A 12,766-nucleotide genomic window follows, 5' to 3' on the forward strand; every position below is an offset into this window, starting at 1 on the left:
ACATGAAATTTAAAGTTCCTAAATACAATAAAATGGCAGGGCAAATCATCTGTACAATATGTTTCAACCAACAGGAAAATTATGGTAGAGGGACAGTGAAGCATTTACCTGATGCCATGCAGAGGAGTACACAGGAATGAATAGCTCTTAGAAATAATATTCTTACATGAAAAAGATGAGCTGTAATGATAAGTGTAACACAGCTCTATCAGCTCAACTGGGAAAACCAAAAACAGACCAAATTACTTTGTAGAATCCCCCAAATGTTCAGGAATTCATGATAACACATACCTCTGGTAGTGGAGGTAAAGGGCTGGTTGCTTGATTAAAGGCCTGCTGCAAGGTCTTTAAGGGATCATTTATCCCCCCCATTTTGTCTGGCCAGCAGCCAAGCCACAGCTGGCCGCATACCCTGGCAGAAACGATATCCTCTGAAGAGGATAAAATCAGAGGGTATCCAGGCTAGAACACCCGGTGTATTGTTCAAGTATATGTAGGAAACCAAGGAACACAGGATTTCAAGAAAAACACTTTTAACGTGAAAGATTCAAACAAGTGAGTAGTTGGACTCCTTGGCCTAATGAAAACCGAACAGTGTTGCATGCATGAGCACGAGAAAAATATCTTAACCATGAGAGAGGGACAAGATGCCAGACGTTTAAAAAAAAAATCTAGAGGACAAAGATCTGTTGGATATTGAAACAAGATCAAAGAAATGAAAACTCAGTAGAAATCTTGAAAATAAAGATGAGAAACAGTCAAAGTAAAGCAAAATGCATAGAGATGGAATAGGGGAGAGAAACAACAAGCAAACTGGCAAATATCCAATCACTAAGAGCTCTAGAAATGGAGAACATTGAAAACCAAATGGGAAGAAATTAAAAATAAAACAAATTACAAACAAACCATCAGGGATCGAAACAGCCTTGGAATTCTCAACAGAAACAATGAAAGCTTGAAGACTCTGGGGTAATGTCTTCAAATTACTTAAGGAAAATACTTTCCCACCAGGAATTCTATACTAAACCAAATTATCCTATCTCAATATTAAGATATTTTCAATCCTCAAGTTCTCTACAATGTTTCTTTCCACTCACTATTTCTTACGAAACTACTGTGCTTAATGAAAAGTAAAGAATTAAGAAAAAGGAAGAAAAAAGGAGAAGGAAATTTCCACAGAGAAGCAAAGCAAAAGAAATCCCCTAGTAGAAGGACGGATTATTAGACCTAGGGGAGAGACATTTGGTAACCGAGCAGGTCCAAAGACTTCTGGAAAGACTTCTCAGGAAATGAATTTTATAAAAACTCTAATTCATCCAAAAATCTTGCCATCTAGACAACTTTTGGAGTTTGGGATGAATTAATGAGGAGTGTAGAAATAAAAATCAGTGAACAAGCCAATATTTAACCTGCACAACAAAGGAATGTGTCCAGGGAAAAAGTATTCATAATATTACATTATTCAGCCTCACATAGTAAGAAAAAATTATATAAGCACTGAATTTTGATCTGTTCAAAATTATGATTTTGGAGAATGGAAAAATATGAACTATGTTAAGTATGACATGGGAGTGAAGGTGGGGAGGATAGCTAATCCCTCATTTCAAGAGGTTAATTCAAACACATTAGTTAGACATATGAACGTAAATTCTAAAGTAAACAGACAAAAGGGTATGATGTGGTCATAGGGAAATGGGAAAATGAGGGAAGAAAGTGGTAGGTTTCCTCAATATTACACAGGAGGGTGGGGCATCTGCTTGGCTCAATCGGTTACACATCAGACACTTGGTTTTGGCTCAGGTCCTGATCTCAGGGCCACGAGGTCAAGCTCCATGTTCAGTGCAGAGTCTATATGAGATTCTTTCCCTTTCCCTCTTCCTCCCACTGCTCCTGCCCTTCCTTGGACTCACTCCCACTCTCTCTCTAAAATAGATAAAATCATTAAAACAACAAAAAAAGATTACACATGAGGGTTGCATAACACTTCTTTAATTATTATCACGTATAGTTTAATAAAAATGCTTACAGGGTGAAAAAAGTGTTTTTTTCTTCATCAGAAATGAAACAAATGCCAATTAAAACAAGATACTATTCCAGCAATCAGATTCAGTAAGATTTTTTTAAAAATAAGAACTTTGAAATTATCAAGTGCTAGAATATATGAAAAGATATTCTCATCAACTGCTGTTGTAAGTATAAATACAGACACATCAGAGACTATTTTGGTGATATCAAATCAAAACTGAAAAACCACCTATTCTGACATTTAACATAGCAATTACCCTTTAAATTATTTACTACAAAAAAAATCTTTAGGACAAATATACAAGGAGACATTATTTGTTGCAGTATATTCCATAAAAGAATAAAAAAGGGGAAAACAACTTAAATAGTTGTGAGTAGGGGAATGGATAAGTAGAACAGCATATCAGTGGAAAACTTGTCAAGGCAGTCAATTGGATCAATACAGATAGAAGGCTTTCAAATTTTTAAAATATGATTTAAGGTAAGAAACATTTTACACAAAGAACAATTAATCCAAACAAAAAATGGGCAGAAGACATGAACAGACATTTCTGCAAAGAAGACATCCGGATGGCCAACAGACACATCAAAAAGTGCTCAACATCACTCGGCATCAGGGAAATACAAATCAAAACCACAATGAGATATCACCTCACACCAGTCAGAATGGCTAAAATAAACAAGTCAGGAAATGACAGATGCTGGCGAGGATGTGGAGAAAGGGGAACCCTCCTACACTGTTCCTAGGAATGCAAGCTGGTGCAACCACTCTGGAAAACAACATGGAGGCTCCTCAAAAAGTTGAAAATAGAACTACCCTATGACCCAGCAATCTCACTACTGGGTATTTACCCTAAAGATACAAATGTAGTGATCTGAAGGGGCATGTGCACCCAAATGTTTATAGCAGCAATGTCCACAATAGCCAAACTATGGAAAGAACCTAGATGTCCATCAACAGATGAATGGATAAAGAAGATATGGTATATATATACAATGGAATACTATGCAGCCATCAAAAGAAATGAAATCTTGCCATTTGTGATGACGTGGATAAGCATATAAGATCTTATATGCTTAGCAATATAAGTCAATCAGAGAAAGACAATTATCATATGATCTCCCTGATATGAGGAAGTTGAGAGGCAACATGGGGGGTTTGGGGGGTAAGAAAAGAATAAATGAAACAAGATGGGTACAGGAGGGAGAAGTTCATAAGAGACCCTTAATCTCAGGGTGCCTGGGAGGCTCAGTGGGTTAAAGCCTCTGCCTTAGGCTCAGGTCATGATCCCAGCGTTCTGGGATCAAGCCCCGAATGGGGGCTCTCTGCTCAGCAGGGAGCCTGTTTCCTCCTCTCTCTCTCTCTGCCTACTTGTGATGTATGTCAAATAAATAAATAAATAAATCTTTAAAAAAAAAAGAGAGAGACTCTTAATCTCACAAAACAAACTGAGGGTTGCCCAGGGGAGGGGGATAGGGAGAGGGTGGTGGGGTTATGGACATTGGGGAGGCTAAGTGCCCTGGTGAGTGCTGTGAAGTGTGTAAACCTGGTGATTCACAGACCTGTACCCCTGGGGCTAATAATACATTATATGTTAATTTAAAAAATTTATAAAAAGAAAAATGAAACATTTTACATTATGACCTACAACACGCATGCATTCCTGGACAAGCACATCTTTATATTTTTCATTCTACTGTTAAAAAGAAAACCACAGGCCCAAAATGGCATCCAGGGCTTAACACCTAACCTGTTGCAGTTTCGACCTCCTCTAGAAATGTAGTCTTAAGCAGTCTAAGCACCAATTTTCTGACAAGCACCAATTCAGTAATCCGTCAGTGGGCCTGCTCCGTTTCTCATGGGAAGATGAGCTAATCTACATAAGACCCCACCTCTTCCCCATAAGGAAAGGTGATCTTCCCTGAAATTACCCTTCTTTTGCTAAGGACTTTCTTTCCCTACTCTCCTTCCTACAAAAACCATCCATGTCATACAACTCCTCAGAGCTCCCTTTTACTTAGTTGAATTTTGCTTAACCTTATTATTCTATTTTATTTTAATTTATTCTAATAAAAATAATGTTGTCATGACTCCCCATGCCAGTATTTCTATTAGACAATGCTGGTCTGGATGAGAGGGATGTCATCCCCCACTCCAGTTTCCTTGGCATTAGAGGATTGCAAATTTACTGAAACTAGTCTCAACAATCTAACACTTAGACTCAGAGTCCAGAAGCATGAAACTAGGAAATGCTTTCCAAGTTTCATTTGATAATTTGGTTTCCCATAAAACTGCCCACAGGGAAAGAATGTGCTGGTTACAATGACATGAGCTTTTGGCCTGCCTGAATATTTCTGCTTTAGATCAAAAGTCAATGAAATAACCTTTTTTGGTCAGTATTTTCACATTGGTTAGCATGAGTCAGCAACTCTGCATTAACTCTGCCAACAGGAGACAGACTTTATTAGCTTGTGGGGTTAAAGTCAAGACCATGGGTTACAATAAAATCACCAAGGACTGATTTTCCAACTGTAATGTATATAAGAATGCCTGAAGGGCTTGCTGAAATAGATGGCGGGTCCCATCCTCTTGGGCTTCTAATTCAGTAGGTCTGGGGTGGGGCCTGAGAGTTTGTATTTCCAACAAGTTCTCAGGTGATGTTCTTCCAGCTATTAGGAGTTAAGGACAATCTGTCAAGATAAAGGCCACCTTTTAGGAGGGACCTACATGGCCAGCCAACCTCCCCCAGACCCTGAAACCTACCGTAGGGTATATTTCATTTACCATGTCACTTACTGTCAAGTGATCCTCAGTAAAATCACTTAATACCACCAGGATCCAATTACACAATGTGTGATTTCATTGGTATGCAGAGAGTTCTTGTTGCCTCCCCTAAAGATCCATTCTCTTCTTCCACCTTAGTAGAATAACCCATTTTTAGCTGGGTACATCACCAACAGTATTAACTATCTTTCCCAGTTTCTCTTGCCTGAGCCCAAACCCACGGACTCAGATGCAGACAAAAGGGCTCTACTGGATTCCCAGGTATACTGGGTCAGCTAGTGAGGGGCTTCTTGCTTTTCTGCCTTCTTTCAGAGACTCTTTTTTTTTTTTTTAAATCATGAACTGATTTGAAGATTAAGGCCATGCATTAAAATGAGGGGAAAAGATGGAAATCTGTCCCCAAAATTCTATACAGACAACCTGCTATCCCTGTATTGCCTATCTCTAGGTTTACCTTATGTAAGGGAGAAAAACATCCCTAGTTTAAGATATTGAGTTTTATTTTTCTCCAATGAAGCAGTTAGACCTAAGGGATCACTTCAAGAAAATATTAACACATCAGCCAATACTTTAAAATACACAGTGTCCATTAAGTCTAGGAGCATTGATAATACTAAGTTCTACTACAGATTGAAAGTATTCTTATTGACATACTTGTGATTCCAGAATTTCTAGACATCCTGTATTTTATGAATCTTTCCCAGGATAATCCTTGCTTTATTATACCGTTCTATTTAAATTTCTTAAAAATAATTAGCCTAATGTCTTTTCCAAATCTTCTCCAAATTTTCATCTTACATTCATCCATTAAATACTTCCAAAGACCAACTAATATTAAAAACCCGGAACTGTATTTAAAAGGAAAACATTGGGGCGCCTGGGTGGCTCAGTGGGTTAAGCCGCTGCCTTCGGCTCAGGTCATGATCTCAGGGTCCTGGGATCAAGTCCCACATCGGGCTCTCTGCTCAGCAGGGAGCCTGCTTCCCTCTCTCTCTGCCTGCCTCTCCATCTACTTGTGATTTCTCTCTGTCAAATAAATAAATAAAATTTTAAAAAAATAAAAATAAAAATAAAAGGAAAACATTAAGTTGCAAGTTTCAGGAAAAAAATAAATAAAGAGGGGGGATTCAGAAGACTCCACTGTGAAGAGGGAGGGGAACAGTCACAGTGATTAGAAATAAAATGAATGTGCCAGTAACCTCAGGAGCAGCTATACAAAGAGATGCAGTCTTTTAGAAAGAGATTTAAAAGAAAGAAAGAAAGAAAGAAAGAAAGAAAGAAAGAAAGAAAGAAAGAAAGAAAGAAAGAAAGAAAACCCAGAAAAGAAGATGCAGGAGAAAAGCAAGCCAAGAGCAGTGGGCGTTTAACACAGCTAAAATCCGGGGAAGAGCTGAAACTGTGCACAGAATCTTGCCAGCTGCTCTGTCTCTAGGTGCTGACCTTAAAGTACTGACATCATAAAGATAAGAACATCATGTGATCACTAAGAAGTAATTAGAAATAGAACCACACTTTCTCTTTGGGAAAAGGTCTTCGGAGAAGTTAAGATAACGTACCATAAGTGATGAGATGATGAGACGTATTTTGAATTATATATAAAAGGAGTAACTTGAAACCATGCTAAAATGTTTGAGTTCAGTGCTTGTTTCTTCTATGGATTTTCCTTTAAATTGGTATATAATACAAATCATGAAGCCACAGACTCAGATGGCCACCCATTTTGCACTGGGCCAACCCCCAGACCACCAACGAGAAGAGAATAGGAAGTCAACAGAAATGTATGAAGTTTTTAAGATGTTGAAATCCAAAAATATTGGAAGAGTCATTTAAGATAAATTTTTTCCCATCCATTTCAATTTAAAGATGAGAAAACTAAGGCACAGTCTGTTGTGGCTTGTCTAGAGAGTGCAGTTAACATGAGAGCTGGAGCCTGGTGTACAGGCATGGTTTTCATCATTCAGAGCAATTTCCCTTGTGCTGTACCAGTGACTGCACCCAAACTTCATTCATCTGCATTTGGCAGAGGCTATTCTGCCAAATTCATTCACGATTTTATCTGAAGGGAAGAGCATTCATTTCTCCAGCATACCCCCTTGTAGACAATTTGGTACATGGACGGTAGTTCATGGATTAAAATAGCTTTTCAGGATAATCTGCCCAAGGATCACTTGAGATTGGTTTTCCCCCAGAGATGCAAAATCAACACTCACAGCTCTGTCAGAGGTGTGGCTGAACCCTTTCCAGTCTGGAATATCCCCTAATTAAACATTTAATACTGATTATTTGCTGCTTTTAGTGAAAAGGACTGGGATTCAAGTAGCTCTACAAACTCGTCTGCTAGCCCTGACAAGAAGACATATGCTAATGAAGGTCTAACAGAGTTTTGCTGAAAGTTAAATTCACCTCTGGTAGAGCCTCAGAAGGGGGCCCCAGCCTCAAAATTTGCTCCTAGTTTTAGCAGCTTGCCACGAAATCAAGGCAAGCATTGGTAAAATACATAAGCATCGACTTCAGAGAGAGAAAATCAAAACTGTGAGAAACTTGATTGGAGGGGAAGAAACTGCAAAGCTACTAAGATTAAAAATTCCGTTATAGGGTGCATGGCTGGCATAGTTGGAAGAATGGGAGACTCTTCATCTTGAGGTCATGCGTTTGAGCCCCACGTTGGGTACAGAGACTACCAAAAGAAAATGAAATTAAACTTCGGCCAAATTTCAACATTTTTTTTTAAAGGAGAGGGGTCCTTTCAAACTTGCTAAAAACTTCTCCAGTTGGTGTTAGCAACACATAGTAAAATTACAGAAGTTGTTTGTGCTGTGGAAAAAAATTTAAGGTACCCTCTTTAACTGACATTTAAAATTATCTGTTAGAAATAATTAAATGAGACTTTAAAACAGTAGTCTAGCAGGCAGCTGGAAGATACTATTATTTTCTTCATGTGTGAGGAGCCAAACAGGTGTGACTAGAGTGACTAGGAGGGCTGGGGGATGCCCCACTTACTACCGGAAGAGAAATATGGTTTGCCTGTACAACTGTTCGCTGCAGAATTCCTCAGAATGCTAGCACATCAAAAAAGAACAAAGTATCTGAATAAACATTTCTTCTGTAGGAAAAGTGCCATTATTTGTGAGGTCTACATATGCCTCCACCTGATGACACGCACTACCTCTTCAAAGAATATTCCTGATATAAAGTGGGTTTCATGCCAACCATTAGGTAATCTGCCATTCCTGCAAAAATGGGTTTGAGGGTACTGGTACCTAAATCAATAGTTCCTGAAATGTGTTCTACAGCTGACATTTTTTGCATCATGCTGTGAGGTGTCCCACAAAAAAATTAAGTACAATCTTTCTCTGGTCTAATACCCTCAGGACAGTGTGATGGGCAAAGTTAGATTTCTTATAACTACAAGACCCTATAACATGCTAATCTGTACTGTCTGTTTCCAAAAGGTGAACAGAAGGAGAACCTTCCAAAATTAGACAACATGGTCTGTTTTCTGTCAACAGCCCCTCAGGAACAGTGTACTGTGTCACTTTGTAACAGTTGATTAAGTACAGTTGTATCATTCTTCCCAAAGTAGTGAACCTGACTTTTGTCATTGGTTTCCAAAGTGCATATCTTAGTGACTATCCTACAAATCTATGCAGGGAAAAAATCTTAGCTTCCTCTACATTACTGGGCCCATGAAAACAAAGAAAGTCAACTTGCCTTCTCCTGAAGGAAAATGAGAGGAAGTGAATGAAAGGAAGTGCAGGAACAGAGCTGGAGAAAGGGTAAACCAAGTATGTATTTTAACTTACAATAGCTGTAATCTTGGAAGAGTAATAACTCATTTGTTATCCGGAAGAAGCAGACCAGAAAACTAGGATCTATTTACTGTTGGCTGGAAGGATCAGGCACTGGGATCTCACAGGAGCCTCACTGTAAATAATACATTACAAGGGTCAGAGAATTTTTATATATAAAGCTTCATCTGCATGTATTTTGTTTTTCTGATGCCTCTACATTTTCTAGAGCCTGCAGCATATAGCCATTAGAATTTGTTGAAGAATGAATGGCTCAAATAAAATTAAACATCTTAAGAAGGAATTTCCTAAACATTTTCCTCCTGCTTCAGCGGGTCAACAGTTCAGGTCATGGCATTCTCACATGGTACAAATGGGACCCCCCATCCACCACTGAAGCCTTTAATGTCTGTGGCAAAAAGAAGTCAATGTCCCTGGTTCTCCTCCTGCCCCAGACATGCAAATGGTCAAAGAAAGGTTTTCAGTTTAGTTCTCTTGAGCCCTTCTCATTTCCAGGAGCTACAGTCAGACTGTAAGTTGCTGTAGTGGGTCCTCCATGAAATACTGAGGCAACACCAGTAGGCCAGTGGGCTCAAGGAAAGTCATGGAGGGCAACTTAGAAATCTGAATCTAATAGAAACCAGGGTGAATCTGGAAGGCCAATAGCAGATGCCAGAGAGTGCCTACTCAAAGTCCAGCAGTAGGTCAAGGACTAATCTTCTCAAAGATCTAGAACCCTCAATCCTACTGCTAAATGGCACCTTAAAAAGGAAAGCCATATGGGTACCAAAACAATTTTATTTAAAAATAGATTGTACACTGTCAATTACATGACTGGATTAAAATATAAACTGAATAGGACTAAAAATTTTTTTTCAAAAAGAGACTTAAGAAAGTGAAAAATAAGATTATAGACTACAGACCTTTTCTTTTTGCCTTACATCTGAATTGTCATAAAAGTTGAATCTCCAACCCCATGTTTGTCCTTCACAGAACTGGGGTTTGTGGCACATGGCATCATTAAGGACATGCACTTGCTAAATTATGCAAGGGTGGGGTAAAATAACCCTTTCATCTCACATTAGAGATCAGCATCCATTTTTTACCTCCCAAGAACAAATCTTACACCTACAGAAACCATGTATGTGATCCAGTCAAAGCTCATCTTCTGTATTATCACCACCCACTATGAAAACGTTGCAATGAAGGGTTAGAGCTCAGAGCAGCCAAGGAAGGGAAATTCAATTTTCTTCCCTATTACATTAAATGACCACAAAATAGCCCCAAATCAGTCTAGTCATGTTATGAACCTGACAAAATCCAGATATGTCTGAAATCTCCCTCAACTCCCTGACATTTAAATAAATGTGACAAATAGCAAAAGGAATGCAATTTAGTTCAGGTGTCCAAAGCATCTAGTTCTGTTAGAAACCTACCGTATGATGTTTGGCAATCCATAATATCTTTTGATGTTTCTTTCCATGTAAAATGAATCTAATAATTTGAGGGTTTTTTTTTTTCATCTGTAGAGTGTTGTAAAGATTACTAAAATGAAGGAGAATGGATACAAAAGAGAATCTTGATGCCTCTTTTCCACCAAAAATATGTAATTTTGCCTTCGGCAGCTCTCAGCAAACTGGCAGAGTTCCTACTGGACAATGAACCAACAAATGGTCTGGAACACTTAGTAAAGAAAGTAAGTGATCTATTCTCTTTGGACACTAGCCCTGAATAGGAGGGGTGAGGGTCAATCCATCACGGAAAGGAACTATTTTCTTGGCTAAGACACATGGAAATTCTAAAATGATGTTAGTTCCTGTAACAAGCACAAACAATTTTGATAATCCAGTGAACATCATAAAGCACTTCCTTCAGCTAGAAAAACTACCACAGAATGAATGGAGGGCTTCGTCTCACACACTCCAAAATTGGAGGTGCCAGATTCTGTAATGAAAATACAACTTGTAGTACAATCACACTGAAGTAAACGTTTCACTTACACCATGCAGAACCATGCTAACTGGATCTGATCATCTAAGGCATACAGCAGCCCAACTGATGCTGACATGTCCTAGCCATGCTTCCACTGACCTGCAGCCACATGTCACGTTGTAACCAAAGGGATATGAGTGAAAATGACTAATGTAAATTCCATGGTGTAGTCTTAAAGTGAACAAGCAGGCCCTCATTCTCCTTCTTCTTCCTGCTGGCAGGATTTCAGATTATATGGTAAAGTCAACTGCTCCAAAGAAACACAATATCTTACGGATGGCAACAGAATAAAAAGAACCTTGAGTCCCTGCTATCATGAAATGACCAAAACGGACCTTAACCACTTCGATCAGATTAGGAGATGAAAGAAACAAACTTCTATCTTGCTTGCATCAGTATCATTGGTGGTACTTACTACAACTTTCACAGTGACCTCTGACTGGAATGGGAGTTGCTTACCTGAGCTGTCCAGGTTTATTTATTCAACAAATCTTTTCTGATTATACATTGGGTTTGAGGTCCTAGAGACAAAAAATTTACACGGACAGTGTAACGCTTGCCATTCTGGCCCATATTTGTGCCCAACATATGCAAAAAGAAAGAAAGCCATCGATTTTACATGTAGGGCTAAACAATGGAATTTTCCATAAAGGGTATTGATTGGTCTGGTAACTCTAAGTCAGTTTTAATGAGACTTAAAGAGGCTCTTTTAACATAGTAGTAAAACACAAAAGTATTATCTCCAAAGCACACATGCCATATATATACATACATACATACATATGTGTGTGTGTATACACACACATAAACACACATTACACACATATGTATGTATGTGTATTATCTATATACCTCATGCATGTATATACACATTCTATATACATTATACACACATTATATATTTATGTCTAAGACCACATAGGCAGCATCTACAAGTACACTGAGGTTAACATTTCACTCCTTCCCTTCAACCCCCAAATACTTCTTATTTAACATTTCCCAATATAATAGTTGATATCATAGTTACTTTTGTACATCCTATTTTTGCTCAAAGACTGCAAACTCTTGACAAAGGATTAGGTCTCATTCATACTTGTGTCCCAATAGTAACTTATACAGTATTTGGTACATGTAAAGGAGCTTAAAATACATTCGTGAATAAGTGACTGACCAACCAAATGGAATGAGTGAGTAAAGACTGGAGGATCACGCTGGGAAGGAAAAGGAATTGAATACTGATTTCCATCCTGAGTGGGTGCTTGTGGAATAAACTGACTTACAGTAGAAAACAGGAACCACTGGACACAATGTGTAACAGCCTCTTAACCACCAAATAGTTACAAATCCATGTTATGCCTTTCTAAGGCAATAGGTTAAGTTATTCAAACAACAATTTTTGTTTATTTATGGAAAGCATCTCCATGATGGAAAGACTTTCTTCCAACCAGAACAAGCTAACAAAATGGGTCAATGGCCCAAGTTATGTTTCCTTCAGACACACGGTTACAAGTAAGTAGTTACACTGAAGTCCAATCTTTCTGCTAGAGTTTTTAAATGTTCTGGGCACTGAGTTACCAAAACTCATTCTCCAAATATATTTTGGAGATAAAGTTCTAATAGGACTCCAAAGCAAATCCTAGACCATTCGTCATCAAATCAAGTTATCTTTGAGCTTAGAACTTCATCTTTAATATCCGCTACAAATATGAATACCTAAAAACCATTCGGGACAAGGATCCAAGGAGCCATGCAAACACCAGCAGTCCAGCAAAGAAGAACCTCTCCCATCCCCAAGAGCAATGGCCTTGAAGACATTTACCTTCAACATCACTGATCAGGGATATTGATTTTTTCCTCTGAGCTATCCTTTATAATGCAGACCAAATGTTTCTAAAAATAGCAAACAGTAGAACTATCACTCTCATCTACAGGTAATGTTCATAGAAAATATAGTGTGCTTTGAATTTTTGGTTTAATTGATATATAGTATAGTGTGAACATGCTTTTATAAAATAAGGGCCTTGTATTTGATGATCTCTGTAAATTCCTTTCTAGCTCTAAAGTGATTTTTCCACAATCATTTATAAATCCCAATAAAAATGCCATCTCAAGGAAAGTCAATACTACCTTACTTAAATTTTTGCCCTCTTCTTTTTTTGTCTGCCATTTTACAAAG

The sequence above is a fragment of the Mustela nigripes genome, chromosome 2, assembly GCF_022355385.1.
Source record: "Mustela nigripes isolate SB6536 chromosome 2, MUSNIG.SB6536, whole genome shotgun sequence".
Classification (NCBI taxonomy): Eukaryota; Metazoa; Chordata; class Mammalia; order Carnivora; family Mustelidae; genus Mustela; species Mustela nigripes.